At 37.1% G+C, this 19,527-nt stretch overlaps 1 non-coding gene across 1 annotated transcript; it reads right to left on the bottom strand.

Annotated features, from left to right (window-relative positions):
• Positions 1 to 14,018: 14,018 nt before the first annotated feature.
• Positions 14,019 to 14,125, bottom strand: LOC136336959 (U6 spliceosomal RNA). Its single transcript, XR_010731692.1, has one exon. It is a non-coding gene; the product is annotated as a U6 spliceosomal RNA (small nuclear RNA).
• Positions 14,126 to 19,527: the final 5,402 nt, after the last annotated feature.

Here is a 19,527-nt window from a genome sequence, read left to right as displayed (position 1 = left end):
CATATACACTATGGAATACTACTCAGCAATAAGAAATGATGACATCAGAACATTTACAGCAAAATGGTGGGATCTTGATAACATGATACGAAGCGAAATAAGTAAATCAGAAAAAACCAGGAACTGTATTATTCCATACATAGGTGGGACATAATAGTGAAACTAAGAGACATTGATAAGAGTGTGGTGTTATGGGGGGGGAGGGAGGAATGGGAGAGGGAAAGGGGGTGGGGAGGGGCACAAAGAAAACAAGATAGAAGGTGACAGAGGACAATCTGACTTTGGGTGGTGGGTATTCAACATAATTGAACGACAAGATAACCTGGACTTGTTATCTTTGAATATATGTATCCTGATTTAATGATGTCACCCCATTAAAAAAATAAAATTATAAAAAAATATATATATAAAATGACTAATGTAAAGAATAAATGAACATTTAATATGGCAAAAAAAAAAAAAGAGTGCTGTCACTTGCTCATACACTAAATTGCACAAAGTGCTTGCAGCCAGTAAACCAGTGAGCAAACCTAACACAGTTGTTTTCCACACACATATAAAAAAATTTTTTTTGCACTATGTTGAATAATGGTGAAAGTGGAGTGGTTAAGGTAGCTATGCTACATTATTATAAGTTGGTCAAGTCAACAGAGGAAGAAACAACCATCTTTATTCTCAATTAGCTCACAAGTTTTGATATGCGCAAATATCTTTTCTTCAGCATGTCAAGATAAAGTTTTATAAAGAGATAGTATCAAGAACCCTTTCAAGGCCCTGACCAGTTGGCTTAATTATAGAATGTTGGCCTGGCCTGTGGATGTCCCAGTTTTGATTTCTAGACAGGTCACACAGGAGAAGTGACCATCTGCTTCTCTACCCTTCCCTCTCTCCCTATCTCTCTCTTCCTCTCCTGCAGCCATGGCTCTCTTGGAGCAAGTTAGCCTCAGGCACTGAGGATGGTTCCATGGCCTCACCTCAAGTGCTAAAAACCTTGGTTGCCAAGCAATGGAGCAACAACCTCAGATGGGCAGAACATCACCTCATAGGGTACTTGCCAGGTGAATACCAGTTGGGGCACATGTAGGAGTCTGTCTCTCTACCTCCCCACTTCTCACTTAAGAATAAAAAGAGAAACCTTCAATAAAAAACTCAGGAAACTTCTAATATAAAATTGTGCAGCTTCTAGAATTTTAAAAAGAAAGGTTATTTTTAATAAGCACAAAATAATATAGACAGAGAAATACAACAATTTTCTGTAAAACTGATGACCATTATATATTTGGAGGGATCACATATAAGAAAAGAATAGGTAAAAAGTTACAAAATGTGGTCAAAAAATATATACACTTAAATGATAAATAAAAGTATTATAATATATTCAACTTTAAAGAGAAGTAAATAAGAAAGATGGTTTAAAGAATATTTCTCTTCCACATTGAGTAAAATACTCTAAAGAAATATGAGAGAGAAAAAATTAATACCTAGGTCTGTACATAATCACATGGGATCTTAACTAAGTAGGGAAGTTGTTTTCACAAACATGCATTTCTCATTTTCTTTTACTCTGGAAATAAATATAAATATAAGTGCGTGTTCTTCTTTTTCCCTTTCCTTCTTTCCTGTTAAAAAACTCCTCTACTGATCATTATCCTAGTGTTCATCCTTCCTTTCGCCTTTATTCTCATTACAGACAAACTCTGAAGAAACTGGCTAAAAATGCAGTGTGTGGTGTTTAGGTAAGCTTATAGAAATAATTTCTTTCTGAATAAATCTGTTACATATTGAACAAATCAGGTAGAAGCCTTGGAATTTCTTCGCTGGGCTTCTCTCTTTTTCAGAGATGATTAAATGTTGTCCTTACAACAGGAAGAACATCTTCTTGTTTATGTAACAAATGAAGCTCCTTTGTCCTCCAAAACTTTTTTCATTAACTAAAAAGTGAGCTTTGAGGGGAAGCTCTGTTTTGTACACTGCTATATCCTCACGATTTGAAACAATACATAAAGCAAACATTCAGTAAATATTTGTTGGATGAATTAATGAACTTTTAGGATGCTGCCGCTCCAGTAAGCCTATCCTGAATTTGTCAGACCCTCTGGTGTGCTCATCCTTCACACACATAAACATGCATATACACACCAGTGAAGAAAACATAACATTTATAAAATCTGAATTAAAATTTCAAGCCTATCAGGTGTTTGAGGTTTATGTGTACATTATTTTGTTTTATGCCTAGTTTTAATTTTATATATTATTTTGATAACTGTTTCTAAAACAAAAATATAAATGAAGGCAAAGTTTAACATTTTCAGTTAAATCACACAGTAAGTTAATAATGAATTTATGATCTGCATTAATTAAAGTAGATTTCCTTGACTAGTTTTCTAGAGATAAAGAAACAGTCATTGTTACTACATGTTCTATAGGGAGATTAGAGGGGTAAAAGTTTTCCCTCTCTATATGTGAGTACCAATGACTAAATTAACAATGCCGAGTTACAGAGGGATAATCAGCAAATGGAAAGTCATAGAAAATCATAAGGAAAAATAATTCTGGTGACTGATAAGAACAGCTTTTGTTATTTCTTTTTCATTTCTTATATAAAAAAGCTTAAGACTGTTAGTCATTGTCTTAATGATCACGTATTTGTCACTGGGAAGATTTTTACGAAGTGCTAAACAAAAACTACCATTAAGTTACAGAAAAGGCACAACACAAAACTGTATTTCAAATGTGTCTGGTACCTTTCAAGGGAATAAATTACACAGCACGCCTCAGGGCTAAATAAATTAAAAAGCAGAGACCTTCAATATATTCTCAGATGCTTTGACATGTGGTTATTACATCATCCGCCTTCAAGGTGGAAGCAGAGATGCTTAGGAGAAGCTTTGAATCATGTCATTATTGGAGTCGTGTGCCACTTTGTGGGTCAGCAAAGTAATGTGAAGTGTCTTGTGCTCTTTAATAGATCAGAGGTCATTTGGTGTTTTCATAATTTTAGCTAAAGAACAGTGTTTGCCAGTAGAATCAGAGTTTATACTTTTTGATCCACTGGCAAACAAGGAGCTAAAATATGTGAAAACATTCATCAAATTGAGCATGATCTTAGAGTGACCCATTTTAAGGAAGCTTTTTTCAAGGCATTTATAACAGAGGTCATCATCAGATTACCTGTGACTCAGGGTATTATATCAATATTGAACTTCTAGAAAATTCTGATGACTTGGAGGCAGAGGTCATGTCCTCCATGTGCTCATTAAACAAAACTACAGCAACGTCTCCAACTCCCCTGTCTACTTGGCACACAACTGTGCCATTTTCTCTCGATTCTCCTTCAGTGAGTTGCAGCAAATGCCACAGAGTTTGAAGGGCTAATGAGCCAAGAAGGCAACCTCTCACCATGGAAAAATACAAGAATAAAAAAGATCATTTCTTCTCTGTATCAAGATATTTTTCGCCTATGTTCAGACTGTAAAATTACGTGGGTGCCTGTGTCTCACTTGAGGTTTTACTTGTAGAACTGCAAGGCGGGAGCCAAACAGAGACAGATAATCTCCTTCCATCAGCTTCTTCCCACTCCCAACTCCACACACACACACACACACACACACACACACACACACACACACAGCACGTGGGCATGCTCACGTTTAACTCCTTCCACCCTCCTATTCTCCAGTCTCCTTTCCTTTGTCCCCATGCCAATTTCATCCCTATGGATCTTCCTATGGAAAATAAAAATTTTCTTATGAACTAACTCAGAAAAAAGAGATCTTAACATTGCTTAAAGCTCTTTATATTTGCATTTTAAAAGCGCCTCCAAAAATTGTGTTAAGCATTTTTTTTTCACAGAAGTTAGCAAAAAATATGAATTACTATCTTAGGCATCGAGAAATTATTTATCTCTTCAAAAAATGTATTGAATGCTAAACTGTCCAAATATTAGTGGAGGACACTAAGGATAGAACAGTGAGCTAAACGGACATACTTGCTGTTCCCGTGATGCTTTTAGCTTAAAATGGGATGTGGAAATTTATCATAAACCACCCACTACAAATGAGACCAAAAACTACAAAAAAAAAGTTCATGGTGCTGTGGGGTTGAATCAGGTAGAATATGGAAACATCCTAAAATGAGAAGACTGAGATAAAATCTTCAAAAATACTAAGAGGTAAGCATTTAAAATTATTTTAGCTCAAAAACTTCAAAAAAAAAAAAAGGTGTTTATGGTGAAGGTCAGCGGAAAGAGGAGCTTTGTACCGAAGGAGATCAGAGATCTGATCAGGCAGTCCCACCACAGCAGGGTGGCCCTGTGGACTAGTCACCCAAACCAAGGCACTTCTGAAAGTGAAAGAGGTTTCTACCACTAACAAACAACAGGCACAGTTGAGTTACCAGGTAACCACAGACCTAGGGTCATTCTTATAGAAGGCCCTCTTAAATAATGGGCTTTCTCTAAAGGGCAATAAAGAGTCCCTGAAATTTGCTTGCCAAAAGAAAACAGCCTTGAACCGGCTTGGTTCTCTGCCTGCACTGTGGAGAATGAGAAGGGAGGCTATTATAGCAGCCATATAATATACAGCGGCAGCTTAGTCTGGGATGAGGGTATTAAAGATGGTGAGTGGTGGCAAGGAAGAAAAAAATAAATTTTCTCCTCTCATAACATTCATTAAAATGGATTTAGAATAGGGTAATGAATAAGAAAATGAGGTCTAGCTCTACTTAGAGTTGAAAACGAGTTTGAGAGAAGAAATCGTGTAAAATGGGGTAAAAATAAAAGGGGTTTCACAGATGAGAATCATAGTGGGAGTTGGTTCACTTGCATATGAATGGCTATGGGAATAAGCACATGATGTTGCCTAGAGAGAGATTAAATTGAGGAAGATAGAGAGAAAGGATGAAACCTAAGGTGAGCCAGTTTTAGACTAGATGGCTACAGGAGAACGAGCCTGCCGAGGCAGCTGGAGAAGGCCGCCCGAGTGGTGCAGGTGGGAGAGGAGGCTGCAGGCGCAAAGGAAAGACGGCAGTGGGAGGAAACACAGAGGTGACAAATGACTGAAAAATGATATTTCATTAAAATGGAGGATGGAGGCATGGATTCGGGAGCCGATTACCCCAGTTAAAGACCCACCTCGCTCACTGACTACCTGGTCTTTTTTTTTTTTTTTTTTTAAAGATTTTTTTTTTAAATTATTTTTTTTTTAATAAATTTTTATTAATGGTAATGGGATGACATTAATAAATCAGGGTACATGTATTCAAAGAAAACATGTCTAGATTATTTTGTCATCAAATTATGTTGCAAACCCCTCGCCCAAAGTCAGATTGTCCTCCGTCACCCTCTATCTAGTTCTCTGTGCCCCTCCCCCTCCCCCTAACTCTCTCCCTCCCTCCCTCCCATATCCTCCCTCCCCCCCCCACCCTTGGTAACCACCACACTCTTGTCCATGTCTCTTAGTCTCATTTTTATGTTCCACCAATGTATGGAATCATGTAGTTCTTGTTTTTTTCTGATTTGCTTATTTCACTCCTTATAATGTTATCAAGATCCCACCATTTTGCTGTAAATGATCTGATGTCATCATTCCTTATGGCTGAGTAGTATTCCATAGTGTATATGTGCCACATCTTCTTTATCCAGTCTTCTATTGAAGGGCTTTTTGGTTGTTTCCATGTCTTGGCCACTGTGAACAGTGCTGCAATGAACATGGGGCTACATGTGTCTTCACGTATCAATGTTTCTGAGGTTTTGGGGTATATACCCAGTAGAGGGATTGCTGGGTCATAAGGTAGTTCTATTTGCAGTTTTTTGAGGAACCACCATACTTTCCTCCATAATGGTTGTACTACTTTACAGTCCCACCAACAGTGAATGAGGGTTCCTTTTTCTCCACAGCCTCTCCAACATTTGCTATTACCCGTCTTGTTGATAATAGCTAATCTAACAGGAGTGAGGTGGTATCTCATTGTAGTTTTGATTTGCATTTCTCTAATAACTAATGAAGCTGAGCATCTTTTCATATATCTGTTGGCCATTTGTATCTCTTCCTGGGAGAAGTGTCTGTTCATGTCCTCTTCCCACTTTTTTATTGGATTGTTTGTTTGTTTGTTGTTGAGTTTTATGAGTTCTTTGTAAATTTTGGATATTAGGCCCTTATCTGAGCTGTCGTTTGAAAATATCAGTTCCCATATAGTTGGCTGTCTGTTTATTTTGATATCAGTTTCTCTTGCTGAGCAAAAACTTTTAATTCTGATGTAGTCCCATTCATTTATCTTTGCCTTCACTTCTCTTGCCATTGGAGTCAAGTTCATAAAATGTTCTTTAAAACCCAGGTCCATGATTTTAGTACCTATGTCTTCTTCTATGTACTTTATTGTTTCAGGTCTTATATTTAGGTCTTTGATCCATTTTGAATTAATTTTAGTACACGGGGACAGGCTGTAGTCGAGTTTCATTCTTTTGCATGTGGCTTTCCAGTTTTCCCAACACCATTTGTTGAAGAGGCTTTCTTTTCTCCATTGTGTGTTGTTGGCCCCTTTATCAAAGATTATTTGACCATATATATGTGGTTTTATTTCTGGGCTTTCTATTCTGTTCCATTGGTCTGAGTGTCTATTTTTTTGCCAATACCATGCTGTTTTGATTATCGTGGCCCTATAATATAGTTTAAAGTCAGGTATTGTAATGCCCCCAGCTTCATTCTTTTTCCTTAGGATTGTTTTGGCTATTCGGGATTTTTTATAGTTCCATATAAATCTGATGATTTTTTGTTCCATTTCTTTAAAAAATCTCATAGGGATTTTGATGGGAATTGCATTAAATTTGTATTGCTTTGGGTAATATGGCCATTTTGATTATATTTATTCTTCCTATCCAAGAACAAGGAATATTTTTCCATCTCATTGTATCTTTTTCGATTTCCCTTAACAATGCTTTGTAATTTTCATTATATAGGTCCTTTACGTTCTTTGTTATGTTTATTCCTAGGTATTTTATTTTTTTTGTTGCAATCGTGAAGGGGATTATTTTTTTGAGTTCGTTTTCTAATATTTCATTGTTGGCATATAGAAAGGCTATGGACTTTTGTATGTTAATTTTTTATCCTGCGACCTTACTGTATTGGTTTATTGTTTCTAATAATCTTTTTGTGGAGTCCTTCGGGTTTTCGATGTATAGAATCATATCATCAGCAAAAAGTGATAGCTTTACTTCTTCTTTTCCGATATGGATGCCTTTTATTTCTTTGTCTTGTCTGATTGCTCTGGCCAGAACTTCTAGCACCACGTTGAATAAGAGTGGAGAGAGTGGACAACCCTGTCTTGTTCCTGATTTAAGATAGAAAGTCCTCAGTTTTATGCCATTTAATATGATGTTGGCTGATGGTTTATCATATATGGCCTTTATCATGTTGAGATATTTTCCTTCTATACCCATTTTGTTGAGAGTCTTAAACATAAAATTGTGTTGTATTTTATCAAAAGCCTTTTCTGCATCTATTGATAAGATCATGTGGTTTTTGTTCTTTGTTTTGTTGATATGGTGTATTACGTTAACCGTTTTGTGTATGTTGAACCATCCTTGAGATTCTGGGATGAATCCCACTTGATCATGATGTATTATTTTTTTAATATGTTGTTGTATTCGGTTTGCTAGTATTTTGTTTAGTATTTTAGCATCTGTATTCATTAGAGATATTGGTCTGTAGTTTTCTTTCTTTGTGCCATCCTTGCCTGGTTTTGGTATGAGGGTTATGTTGGCCTCATAAAATGTGTTTGGAAGTATTGCTTCTTCTTCAATTTTTTGGAAGACTTTGAGTAGAATAGGAACCAAGTCTTCTTTGAATGTTTGATAGAATTCACTAGTATAACCGTCTGGGCCTGGACTTTTATTTTTGGGGAGATTTTTAATAGTTTTTTCTCTTTCCTCCCTGCTGATTGGTCTGTTTAGGCTTTCTGCTTCTTCATGACTCAGTCTAGGAAGGTTGTATTGTTCTAGGAATTTATCCATTTCTTCTAGGTTGTTGTATTTGGTGGCATATAATTTTTCATAGTATTCTACAATAATTCTTTGTATTTCTATGATGTCTGTGGTGATCTCTCCCCTTTCATTTTGGATTTTATTTATTTGAGTCCTGTGTCTTTTTTCCTTGGTGAGTCTTGCCAAGGGTTTGTCAATTTTGTTGATCTTTTCAAAGAACCAGCTCCTTGTTTTATTGATTTTTTCTATAGTTTTTCTGTTCTCTATTTCATTTATTTCTGCTCTGATTTTTATTATCTCCTTTCTTCAGCTGGTTTTGGGTTGTCTTTGTTCTTCTTTTTCTAGTTCCTTAAGGTGTGAAGTTAAGTGGTTTACTTCGGCTCTCTCTTGTTTGTTCATATAGGCCTGAAGTGATATGAACTTTCCTCTTATTACTGCTTTTGCTGCATCCCAGAGATTCTGATATGTCGTATTTTCATTTTCATTTGTCTGTATATATCTTTTGATTTCTGCGCTTATTTCTTCTTTGACCCATTCATTTTTTAGAAGTATGTTGTTTAGTTTCCACATTTTTGTGGGTTTTTCCCCCTCTTTTTTGCAGTTGAATTCTAGTTTCAAGGCTTTATGATCAGAAAATATGCTTGGTACAATTTCAATTTTTCTAAATTTGCTGATATTGTCTTTGTGGCCCAACATATGGTCAATTCTTGAGAATGTTCCATGTACACTAGAGAAAAATGTATACTCTGTCGCTTTGGGATGAAGTGTCCTGTAGATGTCTATCATATCCAGGTGTTGTAGTATTTCGTTTAAGGCCACTATATCTTTATTGATTCTCTGTTTGGATGACCGATCTAGAGCCGTCAGCGGTGTATTGAGGTCTCCAAGTATGATTGTATTTTTGTTAGTTTTTGTTTTAAGGTCAATAAGTAGCTGTCTTATATATTTTGGTGCTCCTTGGTTTGGTGCATATATATTAAGGATTGTTATGTCTTCTTGATTCAACTTCCCCTTAATCATTATGAAATGACCATTTTTGTCTCTGAGTACTTTTTCTGTCTTGTAGTCAGCATTATTAGATATGAGTATTGCTACACCTGCTTTTTTTTGGGTGTTGTTTGCTTGGAGTATTGTTTTCCAGCCTTTCACTTTGAATTTGTTTTTATCCTTGTTGCTTAGATGTGTTTCTTGTAGGCAGCATATAGTTGGATTTTCTTTTTTAATCCATTCTGCTACTCTGTGTCTTTTTATTGGTAAGTTTAATCCATTTACATTTAGTGTAATTATTGACACTTGTGGGTTCCCTACTGCCATTTTATAAATTGCTTTCTGTTAGTTTTATATCTAGTTTGATTCTTGTCTTTTGTTTTTCTATCATTTGTTTTTGTTTGTTTGTGTTCCATACTTCTTTCCTCTGTTGCTACCTTTTTTAAGTCAAGTGTTTTTGTGGTGGTTTTTTTAAGGGTGGTTACCATTAAGTAATGAAAAGGGTACCTACCATATTCATTGTAGTACCCTATCTTATAAGTATTTCTGCACTTCATCATCCTTTGCTACTGTTAATCTCCATCCTCTCCCCCCTTTTTTTCCTTTGTTGTCACAGTTTAAGTTTGGTTTTATTGTGTTCTTGGTGGAGCTGTTACTTGTGGTGTTGTTTTCTTTTGTTCTTTGAATCTGGTTGGAAAACCCCCCTTAGTATTTCCTGGAGTGGGGGCTTTCTGTTGATAAATTCTCTCATCTTTTCTGTATTTGTGAATGTTTTTATATCTCCTTCATACTTGAAGGATAGCTTTGATGGGTATAGTATTCTTGGCTGAAAGTTCCTCTCTTTCAGGGCTTTAAATATTGGGGTCCACTCTCTTCTAGCTTGTAGAGTTTCTGCTGAGAAATCTGATGATAATCTAATAGGCCTTCCTTTATATGTTGTACTCTTCTTTTCCCTGGCTGCCTTGAGAATTTTTTCTTTGTCATTGGTTTGTGTCATCTTTATTATGATGTGCCTTGGAGTGGGTTTGTTGGGGTTAAGAAAACTTGGTGTTCTGTTTGCTTCTTGAATTTGAGGCTTTAGTTCCTTCCACAGGCTTGGGAAGTTCTCGTCTATTATTTGTTTGAGTATATTCTCCATTCCATTTTCTTTCTCTTCTCCCTCTGATATACCTATTATTCTTATGTTATTCTTTCTGATGGAGTCAGACAATTCCTGTAGGGCTTTCTCATTTTGTATTATTTTTGAGTCTCTTTCTTCTTCTCTCTGTTGTGCCTCAAGTTGTTTGTCTTCTATTTCATTAATCCTATCTTCAATCTGGGCTGTTCTGTTAGCTACGCTTGTTACCTCGTTTTTCAGCTCGTGAATTGAGTTTTTCATTTCTGTTTGATTTGTTTTTATAGTTTCAATTTCCTTGGTAATATATTCTTTGTGTTCATTGAGTTGTTTTCTGATCTCCCTATATTGCCTTTCTGTGTTTTCTTGTATATCTCTGAGTATTTTTAAGATTTCTATTTTAAATTCTCTGTCATTTAGCTCCAAGGCTTCCAATATGTTAAGTCTTTTCTCCATAGATTTTTCCACATCTATTTGTGTTACCTCTCTTTCTTTTGTATCCATAATATTCGATTTCCTCTTTCTTATCGGCATCTGAGGGTGGTCTTATTGATAGCACTAATTAGAATTAATAAAGAGTAAAAAGAAAAAAAAAAGGGTAAAACACCCCACAAAAAAAACAGTAATAATTTATTATTTCCCCCTTTTTTTCTCTCTTCTCTTTCCCTCCTCTCCCCTCCTCAGGGAAATATCGTGCCTATAATGGAGGGCCTGATTTGGGGTGAAGAGTTCATGGGGCAAAAAAAGGGAGTAGGGACCTACTAAATGCAAAAAAAAAAAAAAGAAGAAAATCTTAGACAAGCATAAGATGATTTGCTTGTAAGTGATGGTCAACTAAGAGATATAATGAGAGGGATAAGATGGAATCAGAAAAAAGGACCAAAAAAGAATAATAAAGAAGAAAAAATAAAAATAATAAGTAAAAATCTGTTGTATTAAGTGGAGCGAAGACTAAATACAATGGAGACCTTGGGTTGGGAGGACCCAAAATGCCACAAAAATAAACAAACAAGAGAAAAAAAATAAAAACAAAAGCAAAAAAGAGAAATAAAGCCAAAAAAAAGCCTTGAGTCCCAAATTAACTAATTTGTTCGTGATTGAGGATTATATGGGAGGAAAGTAAAATGAGAAAAGAAAAAACGAATAGAAAGGAAAAAATAAGAAAAAGAGAAAAACGAAGGAAGAAATAAAATAGGAGGAGAAAAAAACAAAATAAAGCAAGACAAAAAAAAAACAAAAGAGGAGAGAGTGAGAGTTAAGTGTTTTGGAGTATAACCTTAAAGGAGGGTGAGGATGAAGAAGAAAAATAAAATGCAACACTCATGGGTAGTGTAGTTCAAGAAAGGGGAAGCATAAGATGGGCAGAGAATAGAAGGACCGAGGTGGAGGAAATAAAGGCAAAAAGATAGAAGAAACAAACAACAACAAGAACAACAACAACAACAAAATTAGTGGATCAAGTTGTAAAGTCTGTGGGTTTTTCTTGATTTTGAGAGGTTAACTTCTTCCTTTTTCTTTTCTCTCCCTCTTCCTAGTCGGTGACTCTGTACCCCAGGCTCTGCCCCTGTGTCACTCTTAGGTAGGGATTTGCAGTTGATGGGATTCTATGGCAATGTCATATAATTGGCTTTAGTCTTGCTGGAAGTAAAGGCTTGTTAGCGTTTGCAGGGTCCAACGATGAGAGAGTTTGCTTTCCTGGATTCTCTCTCCTAGTCCCCCCTTTCTGAATTAGCAGCCTGGTGATCCAGCTATAAGGCTGCAACTGCTTCTGCCTGGGGAGTAAGAGGCTCAAAGAGCTGGGAAATCCCCACTCTATCCCCACTCAGTGCAAGGCTTTGGGAAAGGCTCTGAGAGTCAGGGCCTCCAGTGTAATCAGGCGGGGGTGGGAGTCAACTGTTGTCAAGGTGACTGTTCAGCGCCTATCATTTAGTTGGACCTCTCAACCCAGTCTTTCCACACTTTGTAGCCTGTTTTTGCAGGGAAGACGAGGCACTAGTCTCTGCTTACGACTAGTGTAGTATAGACCTTATTATCTGCCAAGTCCTTCTTGTTAGCATTTATCCCTGAATATGGAGGCTCTATCAATCAGAAGTTGCCCCCGCCCCTTTAGCGAGAGGCACTAAAAAATATCACGCCTCTTGTCTTGGATTGCTGAACTGAGAGAGATCTTATCAATTAGAACCGAGGGTGCGCAGATTTTATGGGTTAAGCTAATTTCAGTGATTGGGTCGCAGCTGTGCTTCTGAAGGTATTTTAGGCTGCCTGCGCGCGCCCCTCCCCCAAGGCTTGATTGTTAGCTTGAATGGCTGGGTGAGGTGCCCCGCCCACGGAGAGAATCTCCCAAGCCTCTCCCGCTCGCCCCGCCACTGGCGGCTGGACCGCACCAGGCGCAGGATAATGGAGCCCCCTGGGTGTGCGGGCCAGCAGGGTGCCCTGGGCACGTGGAATGTCCAAGGCATGCGTGCGAATGGGGCGCTCCGGGCACCGGTGGCCGGCGACCCCCACTCGCAGTGTGCGGGCCGCTGGGAACGTCAGCGGTGCTCAACCGGACCGGGCGCGCGACCGGCGGCTCGCGTCGGCCGCTCGCGGCGGCTCGCGGTTCCCAAGTATATGGGCTGACTCACCGCAGGCGCACTCCCTCGCGGCTTGAATGAGCGTTGCTGCTGCGGTAGCTTCCTCCACACCCTCGTCTCTCAGATTCAAGTGATAACAGTCCTTTTGCTTTCAGTTTGTGTGGAACTCTGGAATGCTCCGAGGATAAATTTTTCTGTTTCTAGTTGATAAATTTGTTGTGATTTAGGGGAGAGCTGTCGGACGCGCTTCTCACGGCGCCATTTCCGTGACGTCACCTTTTTTTAATTATTTTTATTTTTTTATTTATTCATTTTAGAGAGGTGAGGGAGAGAGAGAGAGAGACAGAGAGAGAGAGAGGAGAGACAGAGAGAGAGAAGGGGGGAGGAGCTGGAAGCATCAACTCCCATATGTGCCTTGACCAGGCAAGCCCAGGGTTTCGAACCGGCGACCTCAGCATTTCCAGGTCGATGCTTTATCCACTGTGCCACCACAGGTCAGGCACTACGTGGTCTTAAAGTAAGCCTACAAACTCTCTTTGCCTCTGTTTTCCCATTATAAAATCGGAGAAATGGTAATCTTACTCACAGGGCTGTTTTGAAAACTGCTTATCAGAGTGTGCTCTGTGGACAGGAGGGGACTCCAGAGACCCTTCTGAAGGTTTGTCAGATCAAAGCTACTTTCAGAATAAGGTTAAGACTTTTTTTTGTTGCCTTTTCACTACTGTATATTGATTTCTACAAATCAAAGTAGTAGCACTGAAAGAGATCTTTATTGTACTTTTGTCCACAATTCATGATCAGTTAAAAAACAAAAACAAACAAAAAAACACCAGTCCTGGCCAATGGCACAGTGGAGTAGATACTCGGAGCCCTGAGGTTGCTGCTTTGAGCCTGGGGTTACCAGCTTGATCCCAAAGGTGCCAGCTCAGCTGGGAGGTCGCCAGTTCTAGCCCTACTCAGGGTACATATGAGAAGCAATCAGTGACACAACTAAGTGGAACAATGAGCTGATTCTTTTCTCTCTCCTTTTCTCTCTTTCTCTTTCTCTCTCCTTCTTTCTCAGAAAAATAAAGCAAATTTCTTTTAAGAATGTTATTGATGAACGAGTAAAAATATTAATTTTATTACATTTTTATCTTTTATGTTATAAAATGAAATGTGAAGACACTGCCAAGACCTGCATATCTCAGTGAACCAAGTTCAAATACAAATTTTTACATAGTTGAAGTAGCCATTTGATGTGCAAAATACTGCAGAGGATTCAAATGTAACACACTAGGAAAAATTTGCTGGTATGATTTTAGTCTCAACATTGAAATAACCTTAAGGTTATTAAAATAATCTTCCATTTTCTTTTCTTTTCATTTTAAATATGGAATGCCTCATGAATTTGTGTGTTATCCATGTGTGGGGGCCATGCTAATCTTCTCTGTATTGTTTCAGTTTTAGCATATGTGCTGCCAAACTGAGCACCCATTTTTCCAATAGATATCTAAATGAGGCTAGAACTTTTTGTATGTTTTATGGAACACATCATTTCACAAAAAAACTGAATGCAAAAAATATATAGAGAGATTAGCTGTATTCTATTAAACCAAATGTTAATTTTTTTAAATATAAAGAAACGCTACTCTTTTCACTATATTGTGTGTGTTGAGAATAGTTTAATTTTCATAAAAAATATGTATTAGCTTGCAATAACTTTATTGTCGTTGTGGCTAAACTAATTAACAAATAAATATTACTGTTGTCTCAATTTCATTTTTAGATATGAAAAACACCAATAGATAAAAATTTCTAAAACAATAGCACTTTGAGATCTTTAATGGGAGTATAAATAGTATCTGACAAAAAAAAAAGCTTGAGAGTCATAGATTTTGAAGACAAAATATGATAACTCTTCTAAAGTCTGAGTTAATTTTTGTAAAGTGCTTGGAACACTGTCTCAAAATTTATATGTGTTTACAAATAGAGATAGACAAATGGATAGATAGAAAAGTAGATGACAGATGGAGAAAGAAAGCTAAGTAGACAGGAAGAAAATAGACGATTGGCAGATGGATAGATAGGTAGGTAGAGAAATAAATACACAACCATTGGTTAAACTGAAGTGTTTGGGGTTTATATCGAGAATGAAATCTGGTTTAAAATATATAGAAGAGAGAGATGGAGATTTTCTGGAAACATAAACATCACCTGTAGGCAAAGTAATTTTTTGCCTCCTTGAAAGTTTGATCCTGTATGATAATCCTGATGTATTACTCCCTTTACTATCATGGAGATATGACCTGATTGATGCCTTTCATAAGGAGAAACAGGAAGAAGGAACAAATCAATGAAAGGAAACCTAAAGGCTTGATAGAGCAGTGGGCTAGAGACAGAAACTTCAGTGAGAACTCTACATGACAAGTTAGTGCTTCAGAGAAGAAAAATACTGTGAGAAACAGAATATAGACATTTCGCTTTAAAATAAAAGTTCTTAATCTATTTTCTCTGTGAGAGAAACTTGCTGCTCCTCTTTATCTTAACTGAGACCTTGACTGTGCCTGCTGTTTATAGCTAAAGAGAAAGTCACATAGACAGAAAGCTTCTTTCTCATATCTTTGAATTAAAGGTTAATCTGAAAATCCACCAGTAGATCCTAAAGAAATGTGAAAACCTGTGATAAGAAGATGGCTCATAATACATGAGAAATGCATTAATGGGGCAGTAGGTTATATGTAAATTATATATTTGACAACCTGAAACTTAACACTCATCTCTTCAAGGGGTAGGGGTAAGAAAAACAGAAAGGACAGTGGTCCTTAATTTTTTTCCACAAAAGAAAGCTATTAGTCCTCTGGTAATCTGGTGAAAGGTATGAATACTCACCCCAGAAAAACATGCATAGATATAATTTTAAAAACACCTTTTCAAGGGACTATATATTCCCTGCCTAAAGATCATCCATGAACAGGGAAAATAATCAGGAAATAACAGGAGCAAAAGTAACACCTTTTAGAACCGTTCTTTAGAATAAATTGCTCTGGATTTTTAATACACCATAGACAATCACCTGACTGCCTGTCATATACACTGCTGACAAAAATTAGGGGGTTAGGGAACGTGCAGGTACTCCAGTACTTTCAGCCTTTCATATAGTGCATTTTCACCAATGAAATAAAAGTTGGTTTTACATCTCATTTGCATAATCAAACAACTTTCTTTGACTTGTCGTTTGCTTTTCTGATGTCCTTGTTTAATAAAAAATATCAAATGCTTTTTTTTATTGCTTCATATTCATTTTGAAATATCTGCTAATTTTTGTGAGCAGTATAGATGAGGCCTGATATAGGAATAAAATTGTAGTCATGGAAAGCATGATCTGTTTGGACCAGCTCCTTCACTTCACATAAGTGGAAATTAAAATCTAAAGATGCTAAAACTGGTGTTCAGTGCTACAAAAATCAATCAGAGAACTAACTGACCCTTCCAACACTGTACATTTTCTCCCAACTTTCTGAAAACCAAGAGTTGCATCTGCCAATTTCTATAGAATATTAGTGTCCTTACATTGTTGGTTTCGTAGCCTGGGTACATACATTACCAAAATTGGAAGATTACATAGTAAGTGAAGGGAGATGTTTTATCTCAGGAAACTAAGAACACAACTATAGAGTAAGAGTTAGTGAAATACAGTTAAACATCATTGATTGCATCCATAAGTTGTAGAAAACAACATCTTAGAAATGCATCACACAGTAGAGGTACATAACTGATCGGATCACTTATTCACAATTGTAATCATATTATTACAAAATGTCCTGTATCAGCCAAAGTCTCGGAAGGAAAGAAATACCATAAGGGATAATGGAGAGTTTACCTAAAGGACTATTTAGAAATGTGTGGTCAGTTTAAGGCAAACCACGAAAGAATGGTGCAAAATACCAGGGCTTGCCACAAGGAGAGCCATTCGCACCCTTTAGAACTGAAGGAGCAGCCATTGTACAGGAATGCAGTGGAATAAATGTCCTCACCTCACTAACCTCTCATCCTCCATCTCCTATCAGTGCTTTACGTGGCCAAACTAGAAGCCAGAGGACAAGTGTACCTATTGATTCAGTTCAAAATGATAACGCCACAGGCCACATAAGGTGGAAAATGTTGGATCTGAATGGATATCAGGTAAGGACCTGTAAAATCCTTGTAACATTTTGATGGCTCTTCACGCTGTAGGAAACCCAGAGCCATACCTTGAGGACTCACCAAGTTTTGTGTATAAAACCACATATTTCTGGATCTTATACCTCTAAAGGGAGGAGCAACTTACTCCCATATTCAACATACACTAATGCAGTGGTAGAAATTACCTTAAATTAGTGGGCTGTGGAAGGAATACAAGAATCTCAATCTACGTTTCAAAATCTAACATCACCAGGCAATGTTAGGAGGTCAAAATGTGCTTCCTAAGGAGCTGCTGCCAGAGGGTAATGCTCAGCAATATACTGTCGCAATATACTGGTAGAACTGATGAATAAAAGCAACTGATGGAGGAGAGAGGGGAAGAGTTTACCCCAAGACTTTTGCTCACTACCTCTCAGAAGGGACCACATGGTTATTGACCACTAGCCCCTTGGAATAGCTCTCAGCTAAGAATGCTAGAAGTTCAAAATTAACAAGGGAAAGCCTTTGGGGAGCAACGGACAGAACTGGAATACCCAGCTCTGACGCTGAGGAAAAGTTTGGCTAAAAGGTATTCAAAAGCCTAAGGTAGCCAGTAATACCTGAGAAAAAAAGGTGCATTGCAAGGAGCCATCTGCCTCTGTGCTGGGCTAAAACAGCCTTAGTCCCATAGGGCCTTGTGCAGCTCCTGATCCCTTCCACATCTCGCCCATTCTTGGAGAACACAGTCAGAATAGGAACGTAATCCTTACTGTTAGAAGATCTCTGGTAAGAGGACAAAAGCTGTCCAACAAAGAAGAAAAGTATTAGCCTGTTAGTGATTTGGAAACCCAGATGGATGCTGAAATCAACCTTCAGACTGCCAGCAGTAAGAGGTTCATGAGAGAGGTTTATATTTCCTTTCACTCTATAGTTCTGAGCTTAGCCAAAATAAATTGTGATATTCAACTGAAGCATAATCTCCTATTGCTATTCTTACTTTAAACTTGAATAACCTTAGTAAATTGTGCAGACAGGTGCTTAATGAAGCTTATATTAATACAACAATCTTTTTCTTCACATGACTATGGACTCTAATACATCTCTTCTAATTAGAATCAACTTTCTTGATCAGAGCTCCTCTGACCTTCTTTAAACCATATGTTCAGAGTACATGGAATCAATCCACTGTGCCAGCTGTGTTCTCATTACATAAAATGCACTATAGTTTGGACAGCATGGTTGACACAAACTATTCCAGTTTGGTAGAGGTATGTCAACAAATATGTATGTGTAAACATGCAAAGTGAAATTAAAGGAGGAACTGAGGGTGAGGCTATTCAAACACATACATTTTCAAAACAAAGGTTATTATTTCTCAATTTAAATAGAGTTACTTCTAAAAAAGTAGAGTAGGAAATGTTTTTTTACTTAATGTAACCACCAATAGAAAGCATCGATAATCTTCGAGTTATGTAATGTGTATATAGCATAACACAACCTGCCTATGTTTAAGATAAAGCAAAAAATCAAGGAAAAAAAAATCCTCACATTACTCTGAGATGATAATTTATTTTTAAAAACCCTGTGCATCAAATTTTAAAACAATTAAGTCAATTTGAAACTATTCTTTTCACCATCCTTCCAATTTATTCTGTACCCTTTTCCCATTGCCATCAGGTGTGGCATGTGCCTATGGCTCTTTCCTTGCCCTGTTGAGTTCAGGTATGGATATGTGGTTTGTTTACACCCATCAGATGTCACTTTTAATCAAAAGTTTTAAGAACTAGCATGTGAGTTGCCAAGTCTCTCCCCCCTCTCTGGAACAACCAGTGATAACGCTTTAGATAGAGGCTAAATCCTGAAGTGAATATAACAGGACAGAATAGGAGCTGACCTGTGATAGATGGAGATAAGTTTTATTGTAAACCACATCGATTTTCAGGTTGTTACCTCAGCATAATCTAACCTAGTCTGTCAGATATAATAATGCATCACAAAATTTATGGTAAAAAACCAATTTCTTCATCTTTTTCCCTCAGTGATGAGATTTTAAATAGCTGTGTTCTTTACTGTGTTTCCAAACTAGAGAATGAATCCAATTAAGAGTCTAAAAAAAGTTTTACCCTCACTCTAAAACATTTACAATAATTTAACCAGATAAAGATTATATTAAATTATCTATGGTTTTTGTTGTTTATGTTCCTTATACTTGCAAGGAATTTCTTAGGAAGCAGCTACATAATGTTTACAAATAGCTAAGTATAAGAATAAGATGTCAGTCATCCTTAGTGTCACTTAGCACCAGAAGTCTAAGAATTATATAAAGGTCAAAGTCAAATAAATTCTAAGGAGCCAACAGATTTAAATTTAGCTTTGAATTTTGGCCAGTAATTACACTCCATTTTTTAGAATAACTGATTTAGCCAAAGTTAGAGATTATTCCCTCTACTGTAGATGAATTGAAATATACAATGAAATATCCAAAGCAAATTCAGATGGAAAAAAGCAAGTTTCTAAGCAATATGAATTCATTTGGAACTCAAGATTTAACCACACTAATATGATTACATATATTATTCCAGGCCCTCTGTCAGACATATCAAAGAATAATAGTGTGGAAAGCATAAAGAATATATACACTAGAGTCAGATACATATGGGCCTAAATTTGACTTGACCTCATGTAAACCACATGATGTCAAACAAGTTATTTAATCTCTCTGTTTCCTCTTT

This window comes from Saccopteryx bilineata, chromosome 4 (genome assembly GCF_036850765.1).
Source record: "Saccopteryx bilineata isolate mSacBil1 chromosome 4, mSacBil1_pri_phased_curated, whole genome shotgun sequence".
NCBI lineage: Eukaryota > Metazoa > Chordata > Mammalia > Chiroptera > Emballonuridae > Saccopteryx > Saccopteryx bilineata.
Note: the sequence above shows the minus strand (reverse complement) of the source record. Positions and strands in the feature narration are given on the sequence as shown.